The 27,949-nt window shown below is 53.1% G+C and overlaps 1 protein-coding gene and 1 pseudogene across 3 annotated transcripts in view; both read right to left on the reverse strand.

Moving 5' to 3' along the window:
* The window catches only part of LOC306665762, a 202,735-nt pseudogene that overhangs the window by 149,950 nt on the left and 24,836 nt on the right, over positions 1 to 27,949 (reverse strand). The gene's annotated exons all lie outside the window — the stretch shown is intronic.
* The window catches only part of PACSIN1 (protein kinase C and casein kinase substrate in neurons 1), a 55,581-nt gene that overhangs the window by 16,001 nt on the left and 11,631 nt on the right, over positions 1 to 27,949 (reverse strand). The window contains exon 1 of one of the 2 annotated variants that reach the window (XM_079147243.1): positions 2,981 to 3,171. The exons of the other annotated variant lie outside the window; for it this stretch is intronic. The gene's annotated coding sequence lies outside the window, so the exon portion shown is untranslated. Of the gene's footprint in view, positions 1 to 2,980; positions 3,172 to 27,949 lie in introns of those variants that run through there. 2 annotated transcript variants of the gene reach the window in all.

Consider the following 27,949-nt stretch of genomic DNA (forward strand, 5'->3'; position numbering starts at 1 on the left):
CTGTGCAGGGCTGTCTGTCCGTCCGGAGTCCATTCTGTGGCTACCGAGAGAGCAGAGCAGGCCTGCTGCTCTACGGGCCACACTCCTGCGGGGGGATGGCCAGGAGGTGGGCCCTTGGAGCTCCCTTTAGTGGCACTGAGGAGGACGCAGAGGCCACCTCTCTGCCCCTGCCCAGCCATGCAGGACTGTTCCAGCCAGAAAAGGCAAGAAGCACAAAGCCGGACGGACCACCCACGGTGTCCCCTTCGACCCCATGTCCCTGACCACTTCCGGGGTTGTCGTCCCCCATAAGGACCAAATTCCAGGACCCCACAAGAGCACAGGTGCTGCGGGCCCGCCCCCAAGGCTAAGACGCCTGGTTTTATGAGGCATCCAGGCTACAGAAGTGAAAGGGAGAGAATATTCCTAAGGCGGCGGCACTCTCGTTCCAAAGGGGCTGGACAGGGAAGAAATCAGATAAAGAAGTAAACGATAAAGGGTGTTGGAAGGGGACAGGACTGCGGAGAAAAACAGGCAGGGAAGGGATGGGAAGGATGGTGGGGGCTGGGAGTGATTCTCTTCTATGCAGGATGGTCAGAGAAGGTCATTCTGAGGTGACATTTGAGTAAGCACCTGAGGGAGGGGAGGGAGAGAGCCATGCAGGCATGTAGCCAGAGAACACAGCCTGTGAAAAGGCCCTGGGGCATAAGCAGGACTGCCACAGTCCAGGAACAAGGAGGGTGCAGGCAGGAGGAGAGGTGGGGGACAGCTGAGATGACTTGGGCCGTACAGGTCAGAGGAAGGCCTGTGACTTGTTCTCCCAGTGAGATGGGGGCCACTGAAGGGCCTGAGAGGTGGGATGTGGTCTGGCTTCAGCCCCCACAGCAGGTCAGATGGTTTGGAGGTGGGTGAGGAGGCACCCAGGTGAGGGGCAGCGGGGGCGGGGCTGGATGTGCCCTGACACCTGAGCCAGTAGGACTTGCCAGTGGTTTGGAGGCAGGGGAGTCGAAGATGGCTACGGCCCGAGCAGCTGGCAGATGGAGCCGCCCATGGCTGAAATGGGGGAGGGACAGCTTTGGGAGAGATGGGCCCAGTTTTGGAGCCCTGAGGCACCCATTAAAAGCCTGGTCTCCCCTGAGTCCTGCACCGGGGGGTACCTGAGGACCGGCCAGACGGGCCAGCGCGGTCTTCCAGTCCTGGCCCCGGCCTTCCAGTTGCTCAGGCCTCCCTTGGGCTCCCTGTGACATGGAGAAGGCTGCTGGGGAGGCAGGTGCCCTGGGGCTGCGAGCACAGGAGTGTGAGAGAGAGATGGGGACATGAATGTGCCTAGGAGGCCATTCTAGCAGGCTCAGTGCCCCAGAGTCTCGTGGAAACAGCAGGCAAAGACAGATCCCGACAGGAAGAGGGGGCTGCAAAAATTAAAAGGGAGGCAGGAAGTGGCCTGGAGCAGGAAAGCAGGAATGAGGAGTGAGGGCAGGCCTAGAGGGGCAGGGGAAGGGACAGCTCCCTCCATGCTTGCTAAAAGGACCTGCCCTGGCCTCCCAACGCCTTCCCTGGGGGTGGAGGCAGCACCTGACTGACCCAGGCCAGCCAGCCAGGCTGCAGGAGGAGTGGAGACAGCTGCCAGCCCCAGGCCTGGTGGAGGGACCGTGGGGCTCAGGGCTGCAGGGCTGGGCGGGCAGAGGGTGCCCGTGTGCATGGCAGCACAGATCTGTCTCCCCAGCCTGTCCTGCCAACCCTGAGGCCTGACCTCTCCCCTTCCAAGCTCTAGATCCCAAAGTGGGAGCCCCCAGGGTTAGCTCTCAGCAGAAGCCAAGCAAACCTGTGAGCAGCTCTGTATGTGTCCCCACCCATCACAAGAGCCCTCTTGGATCCCTGTGTCATATCCTCTGACCCCCAGTGCCCAGGGGAAGGGGACACCCCACGTTGTGGTGCTGGGGCCTAGCAGAGGAACTGGCCAAGCTCTCAGGGGTGCCTGGAGGAGGAAGCCGGTGGAGAAGGGGTCGGGTCTTAAGCGTACCACAGCTGCATGCCAATTATGCCCCTCAGGCCGATCTCCTGCCCATGATGACCAAGGCCCTGGGGCTCCAATCAGGGCAAAGCCAGCAGCCCGCCCTCCCACACCTGCCCCTCCTGCCCCCTCCCTGCCCATTGCGGGGGCAGAGCGCCCAGTTTCTCCCCAGCCCCACCCTGCCCCCTCCCGAGCAGCGGGCAAAGACTCCTCCGCAGTGCCCGAGCTCCCCAAGCAGTGGAGTCTGTACCCACGAGCAATGCAGCAGAGGGACAGCAGAGAGAAGGGGGCACCCCCACCCCACGCAGAACCTGCTCTTTTGCACCACGATATGGAGACCCTGGGGATGCACAGAGGGGTCCTTTTGGAGAACTGGGATGAGAAGAGTCCACTTGGTTTGGTTTGGTTTCTCTGGGGAGAAGGGGGGGGTGGTGCTGAGCTTGAAGCAGAAGGAGAAGATGTCTCTTGGCTGAGTAGGGGGCTCACATCCAATGCCAAGATCATCCAGGGTCATCAGAGAGGCTCTGGTGTCCAGGGCAGGAGGTAAGTCTATTTTTCTAATTGGCCAGAACCTAGGGGAGCTCCGAGTGGGGGTGGGTGACCACTCTCTTCTCCCTGTGCCTGCCCACGACCCTGCCTAGCATCAGCCAGGGAAGGGCTGCACTGTGGGTCCCTGGAGGCACCAGCCCTCCTCTGCCCAGTGCCCTCAGGGAGGGGGGCATGTCTACAAAGTCAGGACCTGTGGCTGCGGTGGAAGAACCAAGAACCAGGGAGGAAAGGCGACAGGGGACAGTCTTCCTGAAGGGGAAGACCCAGGTTCTGACCAGAGCCTCTCAGGATGCTGGCTGTGTCCCAAACCCACTCCCCACCAGGTCACTGGCCCCTGCCCCTCCCGTCTGCATGCTTCCTACCAGGTGCCGCTGGCAGGAGGACAGGGGCAGCCCGGGCCCCCACTCTGCACGCAGCCCCTTCCAGCACTATAATGCCTACCTGGGCAGGTCTGGGCACCAAGCGTGGGGCAGGTAGGACCTTACTGCCCCGGCTGGGTCAGGCCAGGGCCGGAGGAGCCGGCCGTCCTGCTTCTGCTCCGTGGTGGCAGGCGGGGAGGGGGCCTGGCGCCGGGCTGGGGGCTCTGTCCTCTAGGGTCCCCTCCGCCGCTCGCTCAGGAAGGCAGCAGCGCCAGAACTGCAGGAGCCAGCTCCCCGCCCCCCACCGCCGCCTCCTCCCCGCTCCCTCCTCCCGACCCGCCTCCTTCTCCAGCCACCCACCTCCTTCTGCTCGTTTCCATGGCAACTGGGCAATGCTCCGCACCGACAACCTCCCTCTGGTGTACGCCAGGGGACGCCCGCCCTCCGCACCGCGCCGGCGTCCACAGGGGCGCACACACCTCCCATTACAGACAGGCTGGTGAGGACGCGGCGCGCGCGCGCTTTCCTCCCTCCCTGCCCTTCAAGATCCTGGCTCCCAACTTCCCTTCCAGACCTCACATTTCTGGGCACTCCCCTCGGGTGCTTAAAATCTGACTGCATGCTGCTCGTAAAACATTGCCGTTTTCTTCATTATTTATTCTCTCATTCAGTTATTTTGAGTTTTTTATTCTGAGCCAGGTTGAATGTGACATGCTCATCCATAATCTCATGCCGTGAGATTTCATACCCATTTTACAGATTGGCTCTGAGGCCCACAGTAGTAAAACACCCAGGGTGTTTGAACACCAGATTCCTCAGGACCAGCCAGCTGCTGGCCCTGAGGCCTTGGGATTGCAACTCTGATGCTCTTCCCACAGGCCACGCTGCCACACATCCCTCAGAGCTCACATCTGGGCTTGCACTGCTCACATGAGTGGTGTGTACCGTGGGGTGCACATGTGCACCCCACAACACACAATTGCAAATGCCACTACATGTATTTGCACACATGCATTTCCACATCTGTGGGTCTACCTATGTGTGTGCATGTAACACACATACAGACACAGAGCACGAACATCAACATACACACATCTTTAAGACACATGCACACTCGTCTACAGGCATCCAGAACAAATTCACACGGTTGCACACACAGCCCTGCCCCTAACCTCATGGGAGGAACTGATAGGAGCAAAGTGTCCTGTGGCTTCCACCTTCCCAGGAGAGAAACCACTGTCTGCTCCACACACCCCAGGATCAGGGAGTGTCTCAGCGCTGCTGCTGGAGGGGAACTGGAGGGAGTAGAGACCGGGTCCACCATGACCCCCATTCTGAAAATCCTCCTTCTCCAAACTAGATCCTGCCTCGAGCCCCCACCCTAGCCTAGGGGACTGGCACATATCCCCTCCACCCCCCTCATTGCTGGCCAGTCCAGGCACTTGGAGTTATGACGGAGTAGAGTGAAACAGCCCCTCTCCCTCTTCAGAGGGAATTCCAGAATTGAGACAGCCCTGCTACTCACTCCCTCAGGAGGGACAACATACAAGGGGGAGAGCATCAGGAGACCGGAACAGGACTGGGATCCAGGGTGCACAGCACGACCCATAAGGCCTGCTGCTGCCAGCCCAGCACCATCTGGGAGCCGCAGGCAAGAGGCAATGCAACCCTCGTGCCCTAGGGCAATTCTAGGGACACCACCCACCTCCAGAGAAGGCAGACACGGCTCTAGAGAACCAGAAATTCACCAAGCATTAAGCCAAAGCCTGCCTCTGAATAAAAATGATAGTCTCATCCATATTCATCACATCTAAGATCCTTCTCAATCATAAGATTGCTGCCAATTAAACTAAGACAGCCGTGCATTGCAAGAAGCATTCCAATATTGGAGATGTCAAAACGGGAGGGGGACGTCATCTTGGAAGAGATGAAATAGCGCATTTCGTTCATTCAACAAGTACTCACCAGGCGCCCACTGTTCTAGGTGCTGAGATGCACAGCGCACAACACAAAGCCCTGCCCTTGGAGGGGAGTTACTGAACACTGTCCCAGGTCTCGGGCCTCTCTTGCAGTGTTGCTGTTTGTCACAGCAGCTCAGCATGATAAGGCCACTTGACTGACTAGGAAACAGGCTCAAAGATGGATCCATCATCCTTGATAAGGAAGTCAGTAAAGAGTGGGGCTGGGATTTGAACCCTCGGCCTGACAAGCCTTTGCTAGGTGTCACACGGATTCTGTTAAGAAAAACCTAATGGGAAGCATGGCCACAGCCACGGGCTTCTTAAAGTTTAGCTCAAGTTCTCTTCTCGACTGTTTTACCTCATATTGCTTGCAGCCAAAGTCAGCCATTTCTCCAAGACATATTTCAAGGTAGTTCATTAGTTAATGGTAGTCCATTAATTATCAAAGAAATCTTTTCTATTTATTCATCACTTGGGGACTTTTATCTTTAAAAAGCTCTAAACTATACAGTACTCAGCTATAATATTCATTATGTGTGAACAAAGTCTCTATCGATACCATGATTCTAAACCCAAGGATTCTGTTCAGAATACCATGAAAAAATAATATTTAAGATAATAAACCATAGAAATAGCATGACTTAGACCAAAGGCAGGACGGGCTCCTTTGTACTTAAAGTGCTAGTCAAGTTGTGGGAATGAGGACCCCAAAATGACATCAGAAATGACTTCCAGCCTCGAAAGAAGCCTAACACCAGAGGCTGTCTCCAGGTCTGGAGGCACTCAGCAAGGTTCAGGAGGAGCCCTAGGACAGGAGGGTGGGGATGCAGGGCACGCCAGAGCAGAGGCTTCCTGGAAAGGGAGGAGGCCTCAGCTCAGTGGGGAGGGATCGAGTTCCCAGGTGCTGAAACCAAGCCCCTGGCCCACCTGCCCACCCCCAGTCCTGGTTCATCTTTCTTCTAAAGAATGGGCTCCATCCAGGGACACCAAAGACAGCTGACCCTTGTCCTACCCCCAGTGAGCCTGGCCCAGCCCCAAATGCTGCCTGGTAGAGGAAGAGTCCTGCCCTCCCACTTTCAGATTCTAGAACGATCCCATGGGAGAAGCTGACCCCTTCAGTCACCTCTCCTTCCCCAGCCCAGAAAGCATCCACCCCCACTGGCAGCCTAAGCTGACCCCGTCTGCTGCTGGGAAGGCCCTGAGTCACCCATCTGCAGCCCTCTGCTCCCCGAGTGGCAGGTCCCAGGCAAGCCAAGGGACAGCACCTGCCCACGCCTCACCTCAGCCCCTGTCTGTGCAGCTTAGTCATGCTCAGGCTCACAGGCAGGAGTGGCCTACAGAGAAAGGTGTCTTGCCCAGGCCACTGAGCAGCTGCCCTCATGCCCTGCCATCTCCTCTTTGCCTCACCCCCACATTCACTGCCCTCCCCCATCTCAGCACAGTTACCCACGTGCTCCCCACCACCAGGGCTAATGCAATCAGGGCTCATTAGTTGTTGCTTTGCATCCTATTTGCATAATGTCCCCATGACTGTCAAAATGCCAGAGGCCTCCCCAACCCCTACCCATGCATGACAGGCAAGACCGGTCAGTTCCAGGGAAATAAAATGGACAGGGCTCAACTGAGGGTCTCCAGGGGACTGGAAAAGTAGGTGGGCACTGGAGGCAGGCAAATCAGAAGAGAAAATGTCAGTGGCCCTACAGGTCCCAGGAGAGGCCAGGGATCCTCACTGAGCACCTGCTCAGTCCCAGAAGTATGCACGGAGTTTTCTACTTTACCGACTTGTTTTATAATGAACCATTTTATGGATGTGGAGACTGAGACTCAGAACAGTTAAGGCCTTGCTACCCAAAGCCTGAGTCCAAGGCTAGGCGTGTGGCTTCATATTAGAGCTCATGCTTAAGCATGTGTGAGGCCTAGGGTTCCATCCAGGGACAGTACCACGAAAGAAACAGCAAGCAAGCAAGAACCTGGATCCAAGGAGCAGCAGAACAGGCAACACCTGTTACCTGGTAAGAAGTGCAGAATCCCTGGTCCCACCCAGACATCCTGCATCACACTCTGCCTTTTCACAAGATCCCAGGAGACAGCAGTATGAAAAATACTGTTAAGGGACTGGCTCTCGAGGACACAGCTGGAAGATGAAACTGATGTCACCCTGTGGTGTGTCTCACCAAGGCCAAGGCTAGTGTCTCCATGCATTTAATGAGCACTTCCTGAACACCCAGTGTATGTGGCACAGCTCAGGGGTGGGGTCAGCAGATAACCAGCTGATCACAGCCATGACCTGGGGGATGCTTCACATCAAAGGGGAACCACACAATGAACAAATAATGCAAGCTCCAGCACTGAGCGCCACCAAGAAAAATAATGTGGGTTAAAGGGACAAGGTATGAGGGAGAGGCCATTTTGGAGGTCCTCTTTGAAAAGGTGACATTTGAACAAGATCTATAAAAAGGGAGAAAGGAGGTACGGAATGATTGGAAGGAAGTGTTTCTGGCACAGGGAACAACAAAGGCAAGCGTCCTGGGGTGTCCTGGACAGGTTCATTGAAAGGACCCCAAAACTGAATGGATGGATGGATGGAGGGACAGAGGGGTAGACGAATGAACAGCAGGTAGAGTAAGCTAGGCCAAGAGGTAGTCAAGCTAGGCCAATAAGGCAAGGTAGTCAAGAGGAGGGAGGCAGCCAGGGTATTACATGCCTGTAATCCCAGAGACTGGGGAGGCTGAGGCAGAAGGATGGCAAGCAAGTTCAAGGGTAGCCTGGGCAACTTAGCGAGACCCTGTCTCAAAAAGTAAAAAGGGCTGGGGATGTGGCTCAGTGGTACAGCAACCCTGGTCTCAATCCCCAATAATCCCCATCCCCATCCCCCCCCCCCAAAAAAAAAAAAAAGAGAAAGAAGGCAGAGGCTTGATCCTGTAGAGCCTTCTAGACTATGGTGAGACTCTGAATTTTATTCTAAGTATAAAGGGAAGTCACGGTTTTTGTTTTTGTTTTTGTTTTTGTTTTTTTTTTAGCTCATTGGAAGGGCTTAATAGCAGAATGGAGATAAGAAAGGAAAAGTCAGTGCAATTGAAGATGAACAATAGAAATTACCCATTCGAACAACAGATGGAAAATGGACTGGGGGGCGGGGTCAGGACAGCCTCAGGAACCTGTGGGACTATAACAAAAGACCGGACATCCATCTTTTCAGAGTCTAAGAAGGAGAAGAGAAAGAGTGGGAACTAGAAAAGTATCCAAAGAAATAGTGGCTAAAAAACTATATCCTAAATTTGGCAAAAGATAAGCAATGGATTTAAGAAGTACATGAAACATGAAGTCCAAAAAGGTGAAAACCTCAAGAAATTCACTCCAAGGCACCTAGAGAAATTCCTCAAGACTAACGACAAGGAAACAATCTTGAAAGCAGAGAGAGAGGGGGGGGGGGGGGGGGGAGAGAGAGAGAGAGAGAGAGAGAGAGAGAGAGAGCTCTTATCTAAAAGGGTAAAATGAACGACAGTGAATTTCTCACCAGAAACGATGGCAGCCAGAAAGCAGTGGCAGACCCAGGACCCTGAATCCAGAGGAAATATCTCAGCCATGCAGGAGCACCCAGGTGTCCCCAGAGGAAGGTCACAAGAGAATGGTTTTAACAGACTTTAGAATGGCTGAAGGGAGTTCTTGGAACAGAAAGGGAACAATGAAAGAAGAAATCTCCGTGCATTAGGGAGGAGGAGAGAAAAACAGAAAGAGTAAAAATGTGGGGAAATAGCCTTTCCCTCCCCTCTTGAGTTTTCTAAGTTATGTTTGAGGATTGAAGCAAAATCGATGACGTGATCAGATGGGGAGAGAATATTTAAGACAATTAGATTTAAATGGGGAGGATACAGGGGCTTAGAGTGCGGGTAAGTCTTCTACACTTCACTTGAACTGGGAAAATGTCAACACGAGTAGATAGATGGATAGATGGACAGACAGACAGACTGACGGATAAATGGATGAATGGATGGATGAATAGACAGACTGAAGGACAAATGGATGGATGAATGGATGGATGGGCAAATGGATAGATAAATGGACAGACATATGGACTGATGGACAAACAGATGGATGGGTGAGTATAAAGATATACAGGTATAGGCAGATATATATGGTAACACCTAGAGTAACTACTAAGAAGTTCATTCAAAGAGAGACACAAAGAAAAAAAACACTGCAGATAAATCAAGAACAGGTCACTCTATTTTCTAGCGATTGAGTCAGAACAGCAGTTGCTTCCAGGGGATATGACAGGAGGGAGCATCCCTCTGGCCACTGGAATGTTTTCTGTCCTACTTCAATTAAAAAAAAAAATGTAAACTTATGTTACACTTCAATTTAAAACAAAACAAAGGGCTGTGGGCTACCTGGGTGATAAAGCACTTGCCCAGCCTGTGTGAGGCCTGGGTTCCAACCCAGCGCAACAAAAAATAAAAATAAGCAACAAAAATCCCCAAAAGCCTATGTAACAGCCCAGGTGGAGAACGGGGTGATGGCAAAGACTGGAATCTGGCACCTGCTGGAGGCAGAGCCACAGACTGCCACCACTCATAGGACAGTCCCCACCTACTTTCTCACCTCTGGTATCTCAGGGAATGAAATTGGGCAAGGAGGTCAGAACCATAGCAGCGCACAGCGGCTCCCAACAGGCTCAGCACCAGGCAGGCTGCAGCGTTCCAGCACATTCCAGCACAGCTGGCCATGCCGGCAATAAGCTGTCCAGCTAAAGAGCAAATAGATTCTCAAAAGTTTATGTTTATTCAGGAAGAGCATGACAGCATTGCCACGGGAATCTGTGTGCCACAGTAAACTGTGTGCTTATTCAAAGAGGTTGAGGCAGGGCGAAGTTTTTTAAGGGATGTGTGTGTGTGTGTGTGTTTTGCTGGGGATCGAGCCCAGGGCCTTGGGCATGCTAAACAAGTGTCTGCCACTGAGCTACATTCCAAGCCTAAGGGGAATTTTTTTTTTCCTATGCTGGGGATTGAACACTGGGGCGTGTGCTTACGAGGCAAGCACTCTACCAACTGACCTATGTCCCCAGTCCAAGGGGAAATTTTTAAAGGCAAGACAAGAAGGATTACATCAGATATTCTGAAGCAATAATCCTTGGGCACAAGATTAATAACAAGGGTGGTGGCAGTCTGAGGTTGAAGAGTCACTGGGTGGATGTCCTTGGAAAGGAATTTTTTGTGCGATGTTGTGGTTCTGGCAATCTTGTGAATAGCCCTCATTATCAGGCACATAGGCATATGACCCCTCCCTTTGGAACCTCCCAGTTATTATATGATTGGTTTTTTGTTTTGTTTTATTAGGGCTTGGCCACAGTGACTCCTTTTTTATTTATTTATTTTTAATTGATCCCAGGGGCACTTAACCACTGAGCCACATCCCCAACCCCTTTTATATATTATTTTATTAGGGAGTCACTAAGTTACTCAGGCCTTGCTAATTTGCTGAGGCTGGCTTTGAACTCTCGATCCTCCTGCCTCAGCCTCCCAAGTCACAATGACACCATTTGACTCACATTTTTTTTGCAACTCATAGCCCCTCATTTCCATCTACTAATTCCAATCCACGAGCACTTTCTTCCCGTTAATCTCCAGAGTCTGTCCTTATCTCTTTACTACATTACAAGGACATGACACATGAAAGAAGCTGAGAAATTTGCCCAAAGTCCCACCGCTCATGGCTGTTTGGATCAGGCCTTTGGATTCCAAAAGCAGCGCCCCTTCCAGGGCTCCACAGGCTTCAGAAGCACTAGGACCTCACAGAGGTTTGCTCAAAATGTAGATTCTGGCTGTGGCAGGGTAGATTCGGCAGGGTTATCAATTGTCTCTTGCTGATTAATGAAGCTCCCGGAGTTTAGTGACTTAAAGCAGCAGTGATTTATTATATTTTGCGGGTTGACTGGCCTCAGCTGGGTGGTTCTGCTCTTGCCTGGCCTCAACCAGAACTGAAATGTCCAAGGCCGTTTCTTCACTCAGCTGGGATGGCAGGGGTACCTGGCAGTTGGCTGGGTGCCCGTCGCTGTCCCTCCCTCTTCCCCTCCTTTTCTCCGCTTTGCCCATCACAGTCTCTCCAGCAGGGTAGCTGGACCCAACTGGATGACAGCTCAGGGCTCTGAGAGCCAGCATCCACAAAGGGCGCGTGAGCGCCCTTCTCTCTGAAGCCTCTACCGGCCACACCCAGCGCCGGTGGGGGCGGAGCCACTCCGGGCGCGAAGACCCAGAGAGGTTGCGGCCCAGGTCGGGTAGGAAGCCCCGAAGTACTCCTCCGCCTGCAGGTCCGGGGCGCCCAGGAATTGCAGTTTTTCTAACCTTTCCCGGTTGTGATGCCAGTGCTAGCGACCACCTTCAGGGCAGCCCTACCCTGTAGGACAGCCATCGGAAAAACCTGACTCTCCGCTGTTCTGGTAAAGCATCAGAGGGAAGACCACAGCCACCATCACCGTAAGCATGCTGGGCGCTGGCAAACCTGGAGCGCGCGCGCGCACACTCCAAATACTGACCTTTTTTTTTTTTTTTGGTCTGGGATCAGTTTGAACCCAGGGTCAAATGAGATGCATGCTGGGTGAGCACCTGCCACTGAGCCACCCGCCTGCCCGCCCTGGCTGCTTCACCAAGCTGGGCTCTGACTTTCAGCCTGTCTCTGCCCACCCAAGCTGCTTCCGTCTGGGTGTCAGTTTGATGGCCTCAAAGCAAGAGGGTAGGGCACATTAGCAATTTATAACTCCTTCAGCACCAAGGGACTCAAGACAGGAACCCCAGGTCTTGAACGATTTTTGCCTATCAAAAATCTGCACGCTACGTACTTTTTTAAAAACTGGAAAACAAACGCCTTTTTTTTTTTTTTTTTTTTTTTTTTTTGACCACACTGGGGATTGAACCCAAGAGCACTTTACCACTGAAACCCAGGTTTTTAAATGTTTTATTTTGAGACAGGGTCTCACTAAGTTGCTCAAGCCGGCCTCAAACTTGCAATCCTCCTGCCTCAGCCTCCAAGTTGCTAAAATTACACTGTGCCCAGCAACAAATGATGCTTCACTCAATTAATTATAAACAGTTTCTGGGAAGCCTAGGATAACCAACATTTCTACACTGAATTGAGAAAATTTCCATCAAAGCAAAAAGTCTGAGTTTCTAGATAGATTTGACTGCGCCAGTTTAGAAAATGTTGAACTTGGATACAGTTTTTGGAAAAATTGAAAATACTGAGCCCCACTCTGGAGCTTAGGGGGCCTCCAGCTGAGACTTACTGGACACGGCATCCTCTCAATCACAACTCATCCAGCTCTAAGCATCCTGGAGCCCCTCTGGAGGCCCACAACGAGCCAGGAGACTGTCAGGGAAAAGCTGCACACCCATTACTGAAACACCTAGCATAAGGTGACTCTTTCAATTAATTAAAATTGAATAAAATTGGAACTCCATTTTAAAAAAAATCAGTTCCTCCATTTCATTAGCCAGATCCCATGTGCTCAATAGCCACAGATGGCCAGTGGCCACCAACAGAACAGCACTGAGGTGGAACATTTCCACCATCACAGGAAGTGCCCATGGACAGTTCTAGAAGGGACAGTCAAAAAATACAAATGCAAGCATGCCCCAGAGGCAGGTCCTGCACATCCGATTCTAGCTCTGGAGCTGACTTTCCTACACCAAAAAAAAAAAAAAAAAAAAAGCCCAAACGGTGCAAAAATCACACTTAGGGATACAGCCAGCCTTTCAGATCACGCACTATATTTAGAGAGGTGATTAAGCTCCTGATAAAACAGCATTAACAATAATACCTAAGAGCAAGCCAAAGACGACTCCCGCCAGGGCCCGCTCCCCCCAGGATTCAAGGCCAAGGGGTGAGGGGCTGGGCTCGGCCTCCTCCTCACAGAGACTCTGCCCTTCCCCACACTTGGATTTTGTGCTATTTGTGTGTCTATTTCTGAAGAAAGAGCTCACCCAGCCAGGGGACAGCCTGGAGCGGATGGCGGGGATGTCTGATTGAACTGTGGAAGTGTCAGTGGCAGGTTCTGTGGGGGTCTGACTGCCATTCTCCTTTGCCCTGTTAACCCAAGTCCCAAGTGACTCAGGTGGGGTGAGGGTGCTGCACCCTGGAATCCTAGGAGGCAGAGGAAAGGCCATCACAAGCTCAAGGCCAGCCTGGGCAATTTGGCAAAACCCTGTCTCAAACAAAAACTTAAAAATGGGCTGGGGTTAGCTCAGTGGTAGAGCACCTGCCTAGCATGCATGAGACCCGGGTTCAATCCCCAGCACTGAAAAAGAAAAAATAATAATAATAACTCGGACCAGGCGTGGTGGTGCATGCCTATTATCCCAGCGGCTCGGGAGGCTGAGGCAAGGATGAGAGTTCAAGGCCAGCCTCAGCAACTTAGGGAGGCACTAAGCAACTCAGTGAGACTGTGTCTCTAAATAAAATATAAAAAAGGGCTGGGGGTGTGGCTCAGTGGTTAAGCAACCCTGGGTTCAATCCTTGGTACCAGGAAAAAAAAAATGTAACTTGGGGTGGAGATGCAGCTCAGGGCAGAGCACGGGTTTAGCATGTGCCAGGCCCTGGGTTGTACCCCAGTACCACCAAAAAAAAAAACAAAACAAAAAACAAAAAAAAAAGCCTCATGGAAAAGGCTACTTGGTCTAAAGCAGGACATTTGGACTAGATAATTCTTCACTGTGGGGCTGTCCTGTGTATTACAGGATATTTAGCAGCACATAAAATCAACACCCACCCCCAGTCGACAGACATGCCAAAAAAGTAAAGAGACATTGAAGTCAGCTGGAGGACTTGTTAAAACACAGATTGCTGGCCTCGTCCCAACATTTCTGGTTCAGTAGGTCTATGGCAGGCCTCAAGAATTTGCATTTCTATCAAGTGCCCAGGTGATGCTGATGCTCTTGGCCAGAGACCCCACTCTGAGAACTGCTAAGTCATTTGTTACTCCTGATCTTCTCACCAATCAGACCAAAGTGAAAGGGCTGAGGGACTTCCAGAAAGTGTCCTCATTGATGACAAGAGACACTTGGGAAGAAACAGTTCCTTGTTTCCCTGGACATTGTGGAGTCTGCATGTGATATCTGGAGCCATGGCAGCCATCTTGTGATGCCAAGGGGAGCTAGCTTGAGGACCAAACCTATGGCCTGAGGAGGAAAAGAAGTTGGCTCTTTCAGGTTGTTGAGTCACGAAGTTAAAACTTGAAGCCATTCTTCTCAGGAGATCCTTGTAAGGGGAGATGACAAATCTTTTTCTGTTTAAGCAAGTATTTCCCAAACTTTGCTGCCAATGAGAGCTACCTAGGAAACCCCACACCAACTAAATCAGAAGCTCTGAGGGGGTGACCCAACATTTAAAACATGTTTCCAAGTGTCAATGGGCAGGCACATTTGAGGATGCTCACTACTGGAGTTCTGGCTGTCAGATCGTCCACACCAGTATCACCCAAAGCTTGGTAAAAGGGAGAATCCCAGGCCCCAGGGCAGACTCCAGACCCACTGACTCAGAGTCTGCTTTTAACAGGTGACATGTGACCCATGTACACCAAATTTGAGAAGCAGTTTAAGCCATTCCAAGTTGACGATTTCTGGTTTTGGTATCCCTACCCCACCATCTTTATCAGGTCTGCAGGGTTAACGCATCTGAACACAGAGGTTTCACATTCCAATGATTCGAAACAATTCTCTCAAGAGAGACCTGAATAATCCTTCCAACACTGATGAGCACTGTGACATGTCTCATAATAGGTGACCACACCTATGTTCCCATCACTACATCATGAGCTCACATTTACAGAGTGGACGCAGTTCATAAGGTCTTACCTGGTCACCTTGTTTAACCTCAGCGCTTCCCTACAGGGCAACACACCTGCCCAGGTACTGCACGGAACTCCCTGAGCTAAGGTGGGCTGGAGCCCAGCAGCCTGGGGGAGCCAACCTGCCAATCAATCCACCTGCCTGCCTCACAGATGGCGGGGATGAGGTCCCTGACCCGACCTTCCACACAGATATGCCTGTTCTCCTGCCCACACAGCCATGACCTCACAGCCCCGTGACACTTAGCTCCAACAACTATCTTCACACCTACATGCCGGCTCTCTTAAATCACCCAGAGCAATTTTTTTAAATTAAGGTAAAATATGCATGACACAAAAAATTTCATTTTAATCATTCCTAAGTGTACGATTCCATGGCATTAAGTACACCCACACTGTTCTCTGACCACCACACCATCCCTCTCCAGAACTTTCTTATCTCCCAAACGGAAACTCCACACCCATAAGAAACCAGCTCCCAGTGCCCCCTCCCCCGGCCCCAGCAGCCACGATTTGGTTTTGTCCCTGTGGATTTGCCTACTCCAGGGCCCTCGCATTAAACAGAATCATGTATTTGTCCGTTTGCCTCTGGCTTTTTTCACTTAGCACAGTGATTTCAAGATTCTTATGTGGCAGTGTCTATTGGAATTTCTTCCCTTTTTAAGGCTGAGTACTATTCCATCTTATGTTCAGACCACACTTTGTTTATCCATTTATCTGTTGATGGGTTGTTTTGACCTTTTGGCTACCATGCATAATGCTGCTACGAACACTGTTGTTCTAGTATCCAAGTCCCGGTTTTCATTTCCTTCCGGCATATACCTAGAAGCAGAATTGCTGGATCACTTGATAATTCTGTTTAACTTTTTTTTTTTTTTTTTTGGTACCAGGGATTGAACCCAGGGGTGCTTAACCACTGAGCCACATCCCCAATCCTTTTTTATATTTTATTTAGAGACAAGGTTTCCCTGAGTTGCTAGTTCCTCACTAAGTTGCCAAGGCTGGCTTTGAACTCCAGATCCACCTGCCTCAGCCTTCCAAGCCACTGGGATTATAGGTGTGTGCCACTGCACCTGGTTCTATGTTTAATTTGTTTTAAAAAATATTTTTGGTTGCAGGTGGACACACTATATTTATTTATTTTCATGTGGTGCTGAGGATGGAACCCAGTGCCTCACATGTGCTAGGCAAGCGCTCTAACCACTGAGCTACTACCCCAGACCCTATGTTTGACTTTTTAATGGACCAGCAAACTTTCCCACAGAGGTTCTCCATTTTACATCCCCACCGGCAACGCACGAGGGTTCTCATTTCTCCACTCTCTCCAACACTTGTTTTCTGTTTTTATAATAATAGCTGTGCTAATGGGTAGGCAGGGGTATGGTATCTTATTGCAGCATTGACTGGCATCTCCCTAATGACAAGTGATGCAGGACACTGTTTTATGTGCTTGTTGGCCATCTGTTTATCTTTGGAGAAATAGCTATTCCAGTCCTTTGCTTACTTTTTAAAACTGGGTTGCTTGGAGTTTTGTTGTTGAATTATAGATGTTTTTTATTTATTCTGGATAATAATCCCTCGTCAGAGATACGATTTGTACATGTTTTCTTCTATTCCCTGGCCTGCTTTTTTGTTCTCAGCAGTGTCCTGTGATTCACAGAAGCTTTAATTTTAATGAAGTCCAATTTATTTTTTCTTTAGATGCCTATGCTTTTAGTGTCATATCCAAGAAACCACTGCCAAATCCAAATTCATGAAGAGTCTTCTGCATTGACAGTGGTACCCTGGAGAATCTTCTAAGAGTTTTACGATTTTAGTCCTTATATTTAGTTCTTTGGTCCATTGAGTTAATGTCTGTATATGGTGTGAGATAGGGACCAACTTCATTCTCTGCTTGTGGCTACCCAGTTTTCTCATCTGGGAGACTTTCTTTTTATTTTTGCAGTGCATCCCCAGGGCCTCAGACATGCTTGGCAAGGGCTCTACCACTGAGCTATGTCCCCAGTCCTTGCTTTGGACACTTTAAGAACTCTTCAAGTCCAGGCTGTACCCCAAAACCTCTGTGGTGGGACCAGGCACCCATAACTCCCAGTTCCCTAGCAGAGTTCCATGAGCACGCTGGCTGGAAAGCCAGGTCCACTGTTCCGAGGTCTTATTCTTGGGGCCATCTCATCCTAGGTTCTCTCTTTCCAGTTTTTAGCCTGAGGAGTCAGTAGGGTATATGCTGGGCCCAGGGGTGACTGTGGGAGATTCCAGCCCTGAAATTTCTCAGATAAATGGGCTCCCCTACTTGAGGGGCCCTGTGTGTGCTAGGTACATCTGAAGGATGAAGGAGAATCAGCCATGGGTTCAGCTCGGGGGCCGCTTGAGAGGCACAGGGACAGATGGGAGTCCACTGGAGGCAAAGGGATGGGTCGCCTGTCCACGCTGTGGAACTGGAGAGATCTGGCTGCCTGGGACAGGCCAGATGCCTCTGTGGAGCAGAGAGGAGGGGAGGCTCAGGAGGAGCCCGCGGGGCAGAGCGAGAGCAGGTGTGGAGGCTGGGCCTGCAGAGGCTGCCCAAGGAAGCAGGAGCAGCCTCGATGCCCTCCGCCCCGCTCCCCACGGATCTCCTGTCTTTCCACCGGGGATGCCTGCAGCCCCAGCCTTGCCGGGTGGGTGACGAAGGAGAGGAAGGTCAGGAACCGGCCTGATACAGAAGCAAGCTCTGGGGTGTCAGCTGTGTGGCCCCGCGTCACCATCTCTAATCCCCGCCCATCATCTCTATCTGCCTGCTGGTGGGGGAGGGGAGGCCCAGCAGCCTCTGTGCCTGGCCTCTCCACCTGCCTCCCCCATCAGGCTGGCAGAGGTCCCAAGCCTGAGCCTGCAGCCCAGAGACCCCTGACGGTCCCTGTCCCAGCCACAGCTGCCTGGCTCCCACGGGGAGGAAGCCAGGCTTTCCCACGTGGCCATCACCGGGAGCAGAATGTAATGGAGAAGCCATTTGCCTGGGCAATCTTCATAATCACCACAGCAATTACTTCATGAGCCACTGTGGCCAAGGCTTCATCCCAGGTGCAGAGCCCTGCCTCCACCACAGCCGCCCTCTGTCCCATGGCGGGATCACTTGCATCTGCACAGCTCAGCTGCCTACACATGCCGCTACAGCCGCGGGGCTGGGCAACCGGCAGCGGGGTTCCTCCCCATTGCAGAGATGGAGAGACTGAGGCTGAGCCCACCAAGGACATGTGGCTTGTATGTAGTTGAGTTCTAGCACCTTAGCACCTCACCTGAGCCCCACCTACAGACTCCTGGACCTGAGTGAGACAGGGGGACTCTAAGTCTCCTTTAGAAACGGGAGTGAATTAGAACTCTGGTGGGGCTTAGAAAATAGTTTCTAAACTCAAATGTGCCATAAAATCTACTTTTTAAAGTGCACATTCAAGTCGGGCATGGGGTGCGTGCCTGTAATTTTGCAATTTGGGAGACTGAGGCAGGTGGATTAAAATTTGAGGCCAACTTCAGCAACTTGTTTTAGAAGTTTAAAAATAAAAAACCTGGGGTGCAACTTGGTGGTAAAGTATCCCTGGGCTTAATCCCAGTATCCCATTAAAAGGAAAAAATAAAAGTGTGCATTTAAGTTGGGCACAGTGGCAAACACCTGGAATCCCAGCAACTAGGGAGGCTGAGGCAGGAGGATTGCAAGTTCGAGGCCAGCCTGGGCAAATTAGTGATACCCTATCTCAAATGGGGACGTAAAGTGCCCCTGGGTTCAATCCCCAGTACAAAAGTAAATAAATAAATAAGGTGCATTGATGGTGCCTACCCTGGAGAATCTCCTGTAACGCCCAAGTGTTCATTTTGGTTTTGCTTTTAAAGTTTCCTCATGGGAGTTCAATCATCAAATCTCCAGGTTCAAATCTCCAGGTTTGGAGAATGTTCAGGGATAGAAGAAAGAATTCCTTAATATTTCTAGTTCCTTTTCTCATTTAACATTTCCAGTGACAAAAACCTTCTTCTTTTGCACATCTAAGTAGTCACTGGAACTGTTAAGAGATGTGAGTCGTTCACGTTTGTATAAATAAGTTAACTTTCCACCTAATACCTTGCTAAGATCCTGCATGTTCGGCAGGGAAGAGACAGTGAACATGAAGAGTACTGACAGAGGAGAAAACAGAACACAGCAGGAGGAGAGGCGCTCCTGAGTAAGTGTCAAAATGCATGTGCCAAAAAGGGAAAACCAGAGAGAGACTTGAACTTACAATAACCAGTATTCATGCCGACCTAGGCAGCATCTAAGCAGAAGGTGCCTGAGCATTGTGGGGGGTGCTGAGCCCAGTATAGGGCCCCGTCTATACAGCAAAGGACAGCTGGGGAGTGATCTAACTCCTTGCTACTCTAAGTGTGGTCCATGGGCCAGCAGCACTGGCTCCACCTGGCTTGTTCGAAAGGCAGACTTTCGAGACCACCAGGCCTAACGAGGCCCTCAGGAGACTCCTGTGTGTAAATGGCAGAGGAGCTTTCGTCTCACTAGAGTCGGGTCACGGGGCTCTGGGAATTCCCTGCTTCTCCCGGGACTGTGCTGCAGACCAAGAATGGAGCGGGTCTGGGGACCAGGCAGAGCAATCAAGCGCCATCCATGGAGGCGTTCTTCCTCTGTGTGCGATGCTGGGGCTCGAACTCAGGGCCTGGCACATGCTACCACTGAGCCCCAGCCCCAGCCCCAGGGTTGTTTCCAAAGCAAGAAGGTGGGCAGGGCAAGGGGCAGATAAGCCAGTAATGCAGAGGTGCAGTAAATTCAGAGCCTTGGACTTGAAATCCATAGCGGGGGTCAAGGCTCATTTTTCCAGATATTAGCGTGTGGCTTGGCACATGTTTTTGGTGTCACTTTCTCCTCTGTCCCATGGCGCTGACACTGTGTTCTCCTGCACATTTCAGGGCTGTGGGGGGAGCAAAGGACCTAAGATGCAAAAGTGTCCTGGAGATCACAATCAGCAGGAAGGCTTAGACTGCCTCCCAGTGTCCTCATGAGACCCCGCAGGAGGCTGACCTTGCAGGCAGCAGAAGGGACCCCTGTGCCCTCCCCACGCTCTGAGCTGGACTCTCTAGCTGAAAGAAGTTGGACCAACTAAGTCCCCTGGGAGCATGACCACCCCATAATACTTTGGCATGTCTGCCAGGATGTGGGTTTGAAGAGGATATTTGGGACTAGATAGCAGATACAGCCAGATGGGAGTCCCAGGGACCCCCGAATCTCACATCCTCCCACCCACCGGGACCACTGGTTCCCCATCGGGGCCGCCCATCAGGTCAGTAGTGTCCACACCACCACAGTGGCTAAGGTGAAAGCACAGAGGACATTGAGCGTCGGTGACCAGCAAGGAGAACCTCTCCCTCGTCTGCTGGATGACGCGATGGTGGGCCACTGGGAACCGCAGGGCAGTGTATTCTGGAGTTCAACCCCAGCACACCTGGCTGCTGGCGTTTCCCACTGGCCGCTCTCTGCTCTGCGCCAGGAACCTCCCAGGGATCCATGGCTTGATTCAGGACAACTCAGAAGTGCCATCCCAGCCTGGATGCCCTCGCTGGAACCCCTGAGGCTTGCGTTGAGACACAGGCGGCACGTTCTGTAGTCCCAGCTGCCGGGGAGGCTGAAGCAGGAGGATCTCTTGTGCCCAGAACTCTGACACCAGCCTGGACAACAGAGCGAGACCCTGTTTCCTAGAAAACAAGACCCTTCTGCACACAGACCCCAGCAGGGGTCAGGGGAGGTTCCGGAAGCAGTCTCTGAACACTGGGACCTGGAAGCTGAGTCCCACACCTGGCAGCTGTCGCTGGCACTGGGAGAGCCACTGGCCCCCAAGAAGCTGGGATGCAACCGTGAACCTTCCCCGGATCTGAGTGGCAGTAGCTCCTGAGTTTGAGCGGAGCGGGAAGTAGTCATTAATTATAAAGCCCCCAGAGTGGGATGGCTATTCTCGGGGCGCGAATGCTCACAAGAAAGCCAAAAGCCGTGGCGAGGCTGCAGGTGATCCGTCACTAATTGAAGTCCAAGTGTAAAAGTCAAGGGTCTCCTTAGCAGCAGATAAACTCTCCTCTCCTGCATCTGCCGGGGAGGGGGTGGGGGGAGCTGGAAAAGGCCTAGGGTTTCTTCATGAGAGGAGGGGCGACAGAGAGGGGTGGCTCCGCGGCAGGGCCCACCCGGAAAGCGTCCAGCTCTCCCTGTTTGAAGACAATGCTGAGGATCCTTCTTCAGATCCAAAATCACCCCCTCCTGGCCACCACACCAGCATCCAGGGTGAGTGACACCCTACCCTGCCAAGGCTGAGGGAGGAAAGGCCACTACAGGACTGAACCATCGCAAAACTACGGGGTACCCGAAGGTGGAGCTGCAGGGGCACAGTCTGTGGCTGGCCCAAGGGCGGGGAGGACATGCGGCTGGATAAGGAACAGCAATCCCATGATCCAGTAATTAACACCCTCTGCCATGCCAGACAGGGAAGAGGGATCAGGATGCTTGGGGCAGTGGGCATGCTCAGATGACAGGCTGCCCTGGCCAGGACCCCACCTCCGTCCAGCTTCTGCAGGAAGGCTGGAGAGACGCTCACCCCCGCTCCAAAAGGACAGCCCTGAGCAGCCCAGGGGACGTCTGCAGGCCTGACGGTCGGTGCTGTTGGCACAGGACTGGGAGCCCTGACAGAGGCCCAGAGGACAGGATCCCCTGTGAGGGGCCAGGTGGCAGGGCTTGATTGGCAGAAGCAAGGAGGGACAATTATCACGACTAGCTGTGAGGTCAGCGCAGCAGCAGAGGGCCTGACCAGCAGAGCGGTGTGAGCCGGTTCCCAGCACAGGGACAGCCAGCAAGACACTGTCACTCTGTATAACCACACAGCACCACCTGGGGGACTCAGGCAAGGGGCAACGCAAAGGCACCATGCCTCGTCCCACCTCCAGACATCAGCATGGCTCAGATTCAAAGCCCACCAAGGGAGAGAGGGTCCACCAGGGCAGGAGGCGGCAATTCCAGAACAAGGAAGGCGGCCGGGCTTGCGGCAGGCCCTGCCCAGAGCACAGGATGCCATTTACCCAGACAACTGTCCACCAGGGAAGGAGGAAAGTCCAGGCATTCCAAGGACTTTCAGACACAGGGTTCAAAGGGACACTGGTATCAGCGACCTGAAAAGTCATCCTGGCCCCTGTTGGGGTCAGAACGTGTGGGTGCTTCCTGAGGATCGGAGGCCTGGCTGGGCTGGGCCCACCAGTCCTCCAGCAGGCACCTCTCTGATCTGTTAACGTACAACAGGACCAGAGACCCGGCAGAACCACATGGGGAGCTCAGCCTGTGGGGCAGGCCCTGTCATGGCGGCCACCAGGGAGCCTCAAGCTGCGTCCAGCAAAGGGGGCGAGGCTGTGGGCACAGGACACCTGGCACCACCCAGAGCAGCTGCCCCATGGGTGAGCCGCAGCCTTTTGAAGATGCAGCTGATCAAGAGCTCTGACGTGGGGACTGCAGTTAGTGACAACGTATTGTGTTCTTGAAAATTGCTGAAAGTAGATTCTAAGTGTGTTCCCCATACACAAAAATATGCCAGGTTAAACATGTTCATCAGCGTGACTCGGCCACTCCACAATGCAAATAAATATATACCATTTTTATTTGTCAATTAAAAAGTATAAAGATAAAAAAAAAGAAGCAAGTGCCAGGCCCAGTGACACCAGCCTATAATCCCAGCCACTTGGGAGGCTGAGGCAGAAGGATCTCAAGCTGGAGGCCAGCCTGCACAACTTGGTCAGACCCTGTCTCAAAACAAAAAATAAAAACAATTGGGGCTGGGCACAGTGGCGCACGCCTGTCATCCCAGAGGCTCCAGAGTCTGAGCCAGGGGGATCTCAAGTTCAAAGCCAGCCTGGGCAACTTAGTGAGTTCCTAAGCAACTCAGCAAGACCCTGTCTCTAAATAAAAAATAAAAAGGGCTGGGGATGTGGCTCAGTGGTTAAGTGCCCCTGGGTTCAATCCCCAGTACCAAAAAAAAAAAAAAAAGGAAGAAGAAGAAGAAGAAGGAGAAGGAGAAGAAGAAAAGAAGAAGAAAGAAGAAGAAGACAACAACAAGAAAAAAATACCAGGGATGTAGTTCAGATGTAGAGCATCTTTGGGTTCAATTCCCAGTAATTAAAACAAACAAAAAAACAAACGGAAACACACACACACACACACACACACACACACACGAAAACGAAAAAAGCAGCAGCTGAGGTGCCAGATTGGATCCCTCCCCCAGGACAGAGCCGCGTCTCCTGGGACCCGGTCCACCTTCTAAATGTGGGATCCTTGCGTGGTGCTGCGCCCGGGGGGTGGAGCCCGGCACCCGAGAACCGCGGGGAGATGGAGAGGCCCACTCACCGTCGCCCCTGGGACAAGGCTGGGCGTCACATCCAGAACCCGAAGGGGAAGCACTTCTGCAGGAAGCCACCCAGAGCCCCGGGAGCTTTCAGCCACACCTGCCCCACTGCCCTTCCGCTTCCTCGTGGCCAAACCAAGGGCAGGAGTCCCACGCCGTGGGAGCAGCTGGCCTGACCATCGGAGGGGCCTCCCCAGAAGCCGCTCACTGACCAGCACCAGGGAAAATAGCTTTGACATCCAGGCGACTCCCCAGAGGTTCCTTGGGACCCTCCCCTTGTTGGTGGAGGACAGGTGGGCTCCAGTGCCAGGGTCACTAGCCCAGGACCCTGGAGGGGCTCCACAGCTGTGGCCCGGCTGGTCTTGCCCCTCCTCCTTCCCAGGAGGAGACCAAGCAGAATTCCAGGGAAGCCGCTCAGGGAAGGGTGCATTACTGACAGAGTGGACTTCTGGGTGCTTGAGGGGCGGCAGTGGGTGGAGGAGGCCCATATTCCCCACCGGTCCTGGGCACTTAGGACCCGGTGTGGGAGAGTGGCCTGCTGAAGGCCCTTGACCTACATGAACTGCTTACTCAGGGTTACACTTCCTCCCTGGAGTCTGCAGACATCCAGTGATAGGTCAGCAGGGGGACGCAAAGGCCTGGGCCCCTTGCTCAATGCTGGACAACTCTCAAGAGCCAACCCAGCCTTAGGGCTCATGTGGGGTCAGCAGAAGCCTCTGCTGTGGCTTCTTCTTCAGTCCAACCCAACATCCCTCAATCCCGCCAATCCCAAAAGCAACCTCCAGCATCCAAACCCCCTATACCCAAGTCTTCTGCATCCAAACTCCAGTTCAGACTCTGTTTCCCCAGGGCTCAGACCAACAGCTACCCAACAGTGAAACAAGGGAAAACGATCACCACCTCCCTTGCCGTGGATGACCTCACACGGAGCAAGAGAGCACATTCTGCAGGACGCTCAAGAGCAGACATCTGACCCGTGATGACAGGAGTTGGGACAGTGGTTAGAGGTGCAGATATTACCCAGGAAGGGGCATGAGGGAGCCTTCTGGAATGCTGGAAGTGGTCCACATCTGGTTTCATGAACACCAATGTGTGTGCGCTTTTTTCCTCGATCCAAAAACACACCAATACCCAGGCCCAGCCCAGTTAAATCAGAAATTTCCAAAGGGCATCTGGATTGGAGAAACCGGGCAGGCTCTGGGGAAATGAAGAGATGCCGCCCCAGCATGTGCAGCAACTGAACCGAGGCTCCACGGCAGGAGGAAAGAAAGAGCATGACAAAGGGACCCTCCGAAGGCAGCGCCCAGGGTGGCAGCAGGTCAGAAGGGAGCAGGACAGCCCACTGCGTGGCCCCCATTAGGCGAGGAGAGGGGCTGGGAGTGGGGCCCTGGGCTCCACCCCAGCACCAGGAAGACAGCCATCTTAGGGGAAGGGAGAGGGTCATGGGCAGCAGGGTCGCCTTGCTAAGTGACCTGGGGCAATCGCCTTCCCTGACTGGTCCCAGGGTCCTCCCTGCAGTTGGAGGGCTAGCCGAGGGTGGGAGGCTGGGGAGCAGGCGCCGTGCTCGTGTGTGAGGAACAGTCCCCGGAGGCTGCAAGCCCACTGTCCGGGCGCCAGCAGCATCTGCTGGGGATCTTCGGGCTGCCCCATCCCGTGGTGGACAGCAGAAGGGCAGAGGAGTGGAGCTCACTGCTCCAGCCCACTTCCGAGGTCAGGGGTGTCCCCAGGCAGGGGCCTGACCACCCCGCGGCCCTGCCCCTTGGTGCTGTTACAGTGGCAGCTAAGGTTCAGCGTGGGTGTCGGAGGGGACATTCAAAGCCTGGCCAGGGTGCAGTCACATCCTGACAGGCACATGCCTGGGGCCACGGGCTGCTCCAGAGCCCTTCCCACCCAGGCCTGTGCCTTCCCGCGAGTGACCTGCTCTCAGCGTTCCCACCTGCAGGGCCGAGCGATGGCACCTTGTCACACCCGTGTGGCTAGGACTTGGCCTCCTCTCACTTTCGGCTGAGGACCGTGCTGAGTCGAGGGACAGCACCCACCTGGTCCACGTCCCCGGTCCCCTGCACCGTGCTCCCCACTGCCTCCCACAGCCAGGTCTCCCTCTCGAGACCCTGTCTGTCAGGACACTCACTGTCCTTCTCTCCCCAAATGGGGGCTCCTTCTGGCCCAGCCCTGGGTGGTGGAGGGTGCGCCTGGGAAGGCCGGCCTCCTCCCGGCCTTGACCCCCCAAGCCCTTCCAGACAGGCTCTGGCCTCCCCAGCCACCACTGACTCCACAGTCAATCCAAGTGTCCAAGGCCCCTGTTTGGTATCCACTGCTCCTCCTGGCCAGCCACCCCATCTGCCCTGACCACGCTGCCCCTCACGTCCCTCCTCGTGTCCCCGGGTGAGCCTGCAGGCCTGGGCTTAAGCCTCCTCCATCCGGTCCTTGGTGATTCCTAGGCCACTGCCCTTAGCTCTGCCACTGACTGGCCGTGCCAGTCCAGCCACCTCCTCAATGGTCTCACCTGGAAGAGGACAGGCAGCTCCCACCTGATGTCCCAAACGGTGCAGAGCCTGCTCCAAGCTCCACGTGGGCTGGCGTTCAGGTGTGCTCAGGTGTCTTATGCAGGCTCCGCCACACCCCTCACCTCCTCCCTGGTGGATTCAGATTCCGGCATTGTCAAGCCTTGCCTTGGAAACCACCTGTCACAGGTGGCCTGTGAGCCCCACCTCCGACCACTCCCCACCTGCCGCGCAGCCGGGCCTCCCTGCTCCCCTCGCCTCTATTGTCTACCTGGCAGGCAATATTGACACACCGCACCCCTGGGACTCGTCCTCACTGAGAACAAGACCCCTCTATTCTAAGCTATCCTTCAGATGGCTAGAGGAGGCCCCAGCCTGTTTCCGTATCCTCACCTCTGGCCATTCCCCTGCCCCTCACTCTTCTCAGGCACTCTGTCCTTCCTGCTGGTCCTCCAACACATCAAGCTCTTTCCTGCCTCAGGGCCTTTGCGCTTACTGTGTCCTGGGCAGTGCGCTCTTCCTCCTGACAGCTGCAGAGCTAGCCTCCTTGCCTTCAGCCTCTGATCAACACCCCTTATGCCCACCTCGCTCTCCTCAGCCTTCCTTACCAACAACACCCTACTTCCGTGTGGCACCTTCACAGCAACCGACCAAGCCTAATGACACATGGGCACCACCAAAGCCCACAGTTCACGTCAGTGTCCACTCTCAGTGTTCGTCCTACAGATTTTGACCAATGCAAGATGACGTGTGTCCAGTATTGGAGTCCATGCAGAGCAGCTGTCTTGTCTAGGGCTCCTCTGGGTTCCACCAAGTCACCCCTTCCTCCCATTAAGTCCCTGGCAACCGCGATCCTGTGCCATCTCCAGTTTCACCTTTCCGGAGGTCACGCACTCGAATCCTCCCGCATGCGCCCTTTTCAGATCACCCTCCACTTAGCGCTTGCGTTAAGGTTCTGCGGGTCTTTCCTTGGCTCGATCGCTCATTTCTGTTGAGCCCCGAGTAACACTCTGGGCTGGCGTTGGGCTGAGCTAGCCGTTCACCTACTGAAGGACATCTAGATTGCTTCTAAATTTTGGCAATTAAATTCCTTGACATTTGGGCTGGGGGTGTAGCTCAGTGGTAGAGCACTTGCCTGGCGCGCCAAGGGCCCAGGTTCAGCCCTAGCACTGCAAAAATAAAAAGGAAAAGAAAAAATGTCCTTGACATTGACAACACACAACAGCAGGATAAAGGACAGGCTCCTCTCTCAGCCGGGGCGGCCAGGAAAGGCTTCCCCTGAAGAAGAGGGGCTAACAGTGACAGAGCGGTGGTGGGGTCCCGGGTGGAGGGAGCCCTCAGAGGTTTGCAGGACATGAGCTGGGCAGGGGTGAGGGCCTCCGAGAAGAGTGGGGACCAAGCTGGAGTCTGGACTCGGGTGCTCCACAGCCACAGAGCAGCTAGGCTCATGGCCCCAGGCCAGCCACATCCCTCTGTCCCTCGGCATCACTGTTATGATGGGAGGATTGGGGAAGGCTGGTCCTTACAGCCCAAGACCCTCTGCCCAGAGCTGCTGAGGACACAGGGTGGGTCCTCAGGCTGGGTTCTAGAATTCAGACCGTCTAATGCTCAATACCCCAATTGCAGTGTCTAAAGGCATTGCCCCCTCAGAGATCCTCGGGGAAAAAAGAAATGCAAAATGACAAAAGCACTCCAGCTGGGGATGGTGGCACATGCCTATAATCCCAGCGACTCAGGAGGCTGAGGCAGGAGGATCTCAAGTTGGAGGCCAGCCTGGGAAACTTAGTGAGACCCTTTCTCAAAATAAGAAATAAACAGGGGTGTGGATGCTCAATCCCCAGTATCCCTCCCCCACACACACACAATTACAAATCATATATCCAACAAGGGTCTAACATACAAAATAAAAACTAAAAATTCAACAATAACAAGATAGTTATACATAAAAATTGGGCACAGGATATGAAAAGACATTTATCTAGAAAAGATAAACAGCCTGCCAGGCACAGAGATACACGCCTATAATCCCAGCTACTCTGGAGGTTAAGGCAGGAAGCTCACAAGTTCAAGGTCAGTCTGGGGAACTCAGCGAGACCCTATTTCAAAATAAAAAATAGAAAAAGGGCTGGGGATGTAACTTAGTGGTATAGTACCCTGAGTTCAATCCCAATACTGGGGACAAAAAAGAGCCAGGTCCATAGGGCACACCTGCGATCACTCAGTGACTCAGGAAACCAAGATAAGAAGGCTCCAGTGGCACAGGCCTGTCATCCCTGAGGCTCAGGAAGCTGAGGCAGGAGGATGGCAAGTTCAAAGCCGGCCTCAGCAATTCAGCAAGGCCCTAAGCAACTCAGCAAGACCCTGTCTAAA

The sequence above is a fragment of the Sciurus vulgaris genome (genome assembly GCF_902686455.1).
Source record: "Sciurus vulgaris genome assembly, chromosome: 7".
NCBI classification, from domain to species: Eukaryota; Metazoa; Chordata; class Mammalia; order Rodentia; family Sciuridae; genus Sciurus; species Sciurus vulgaris.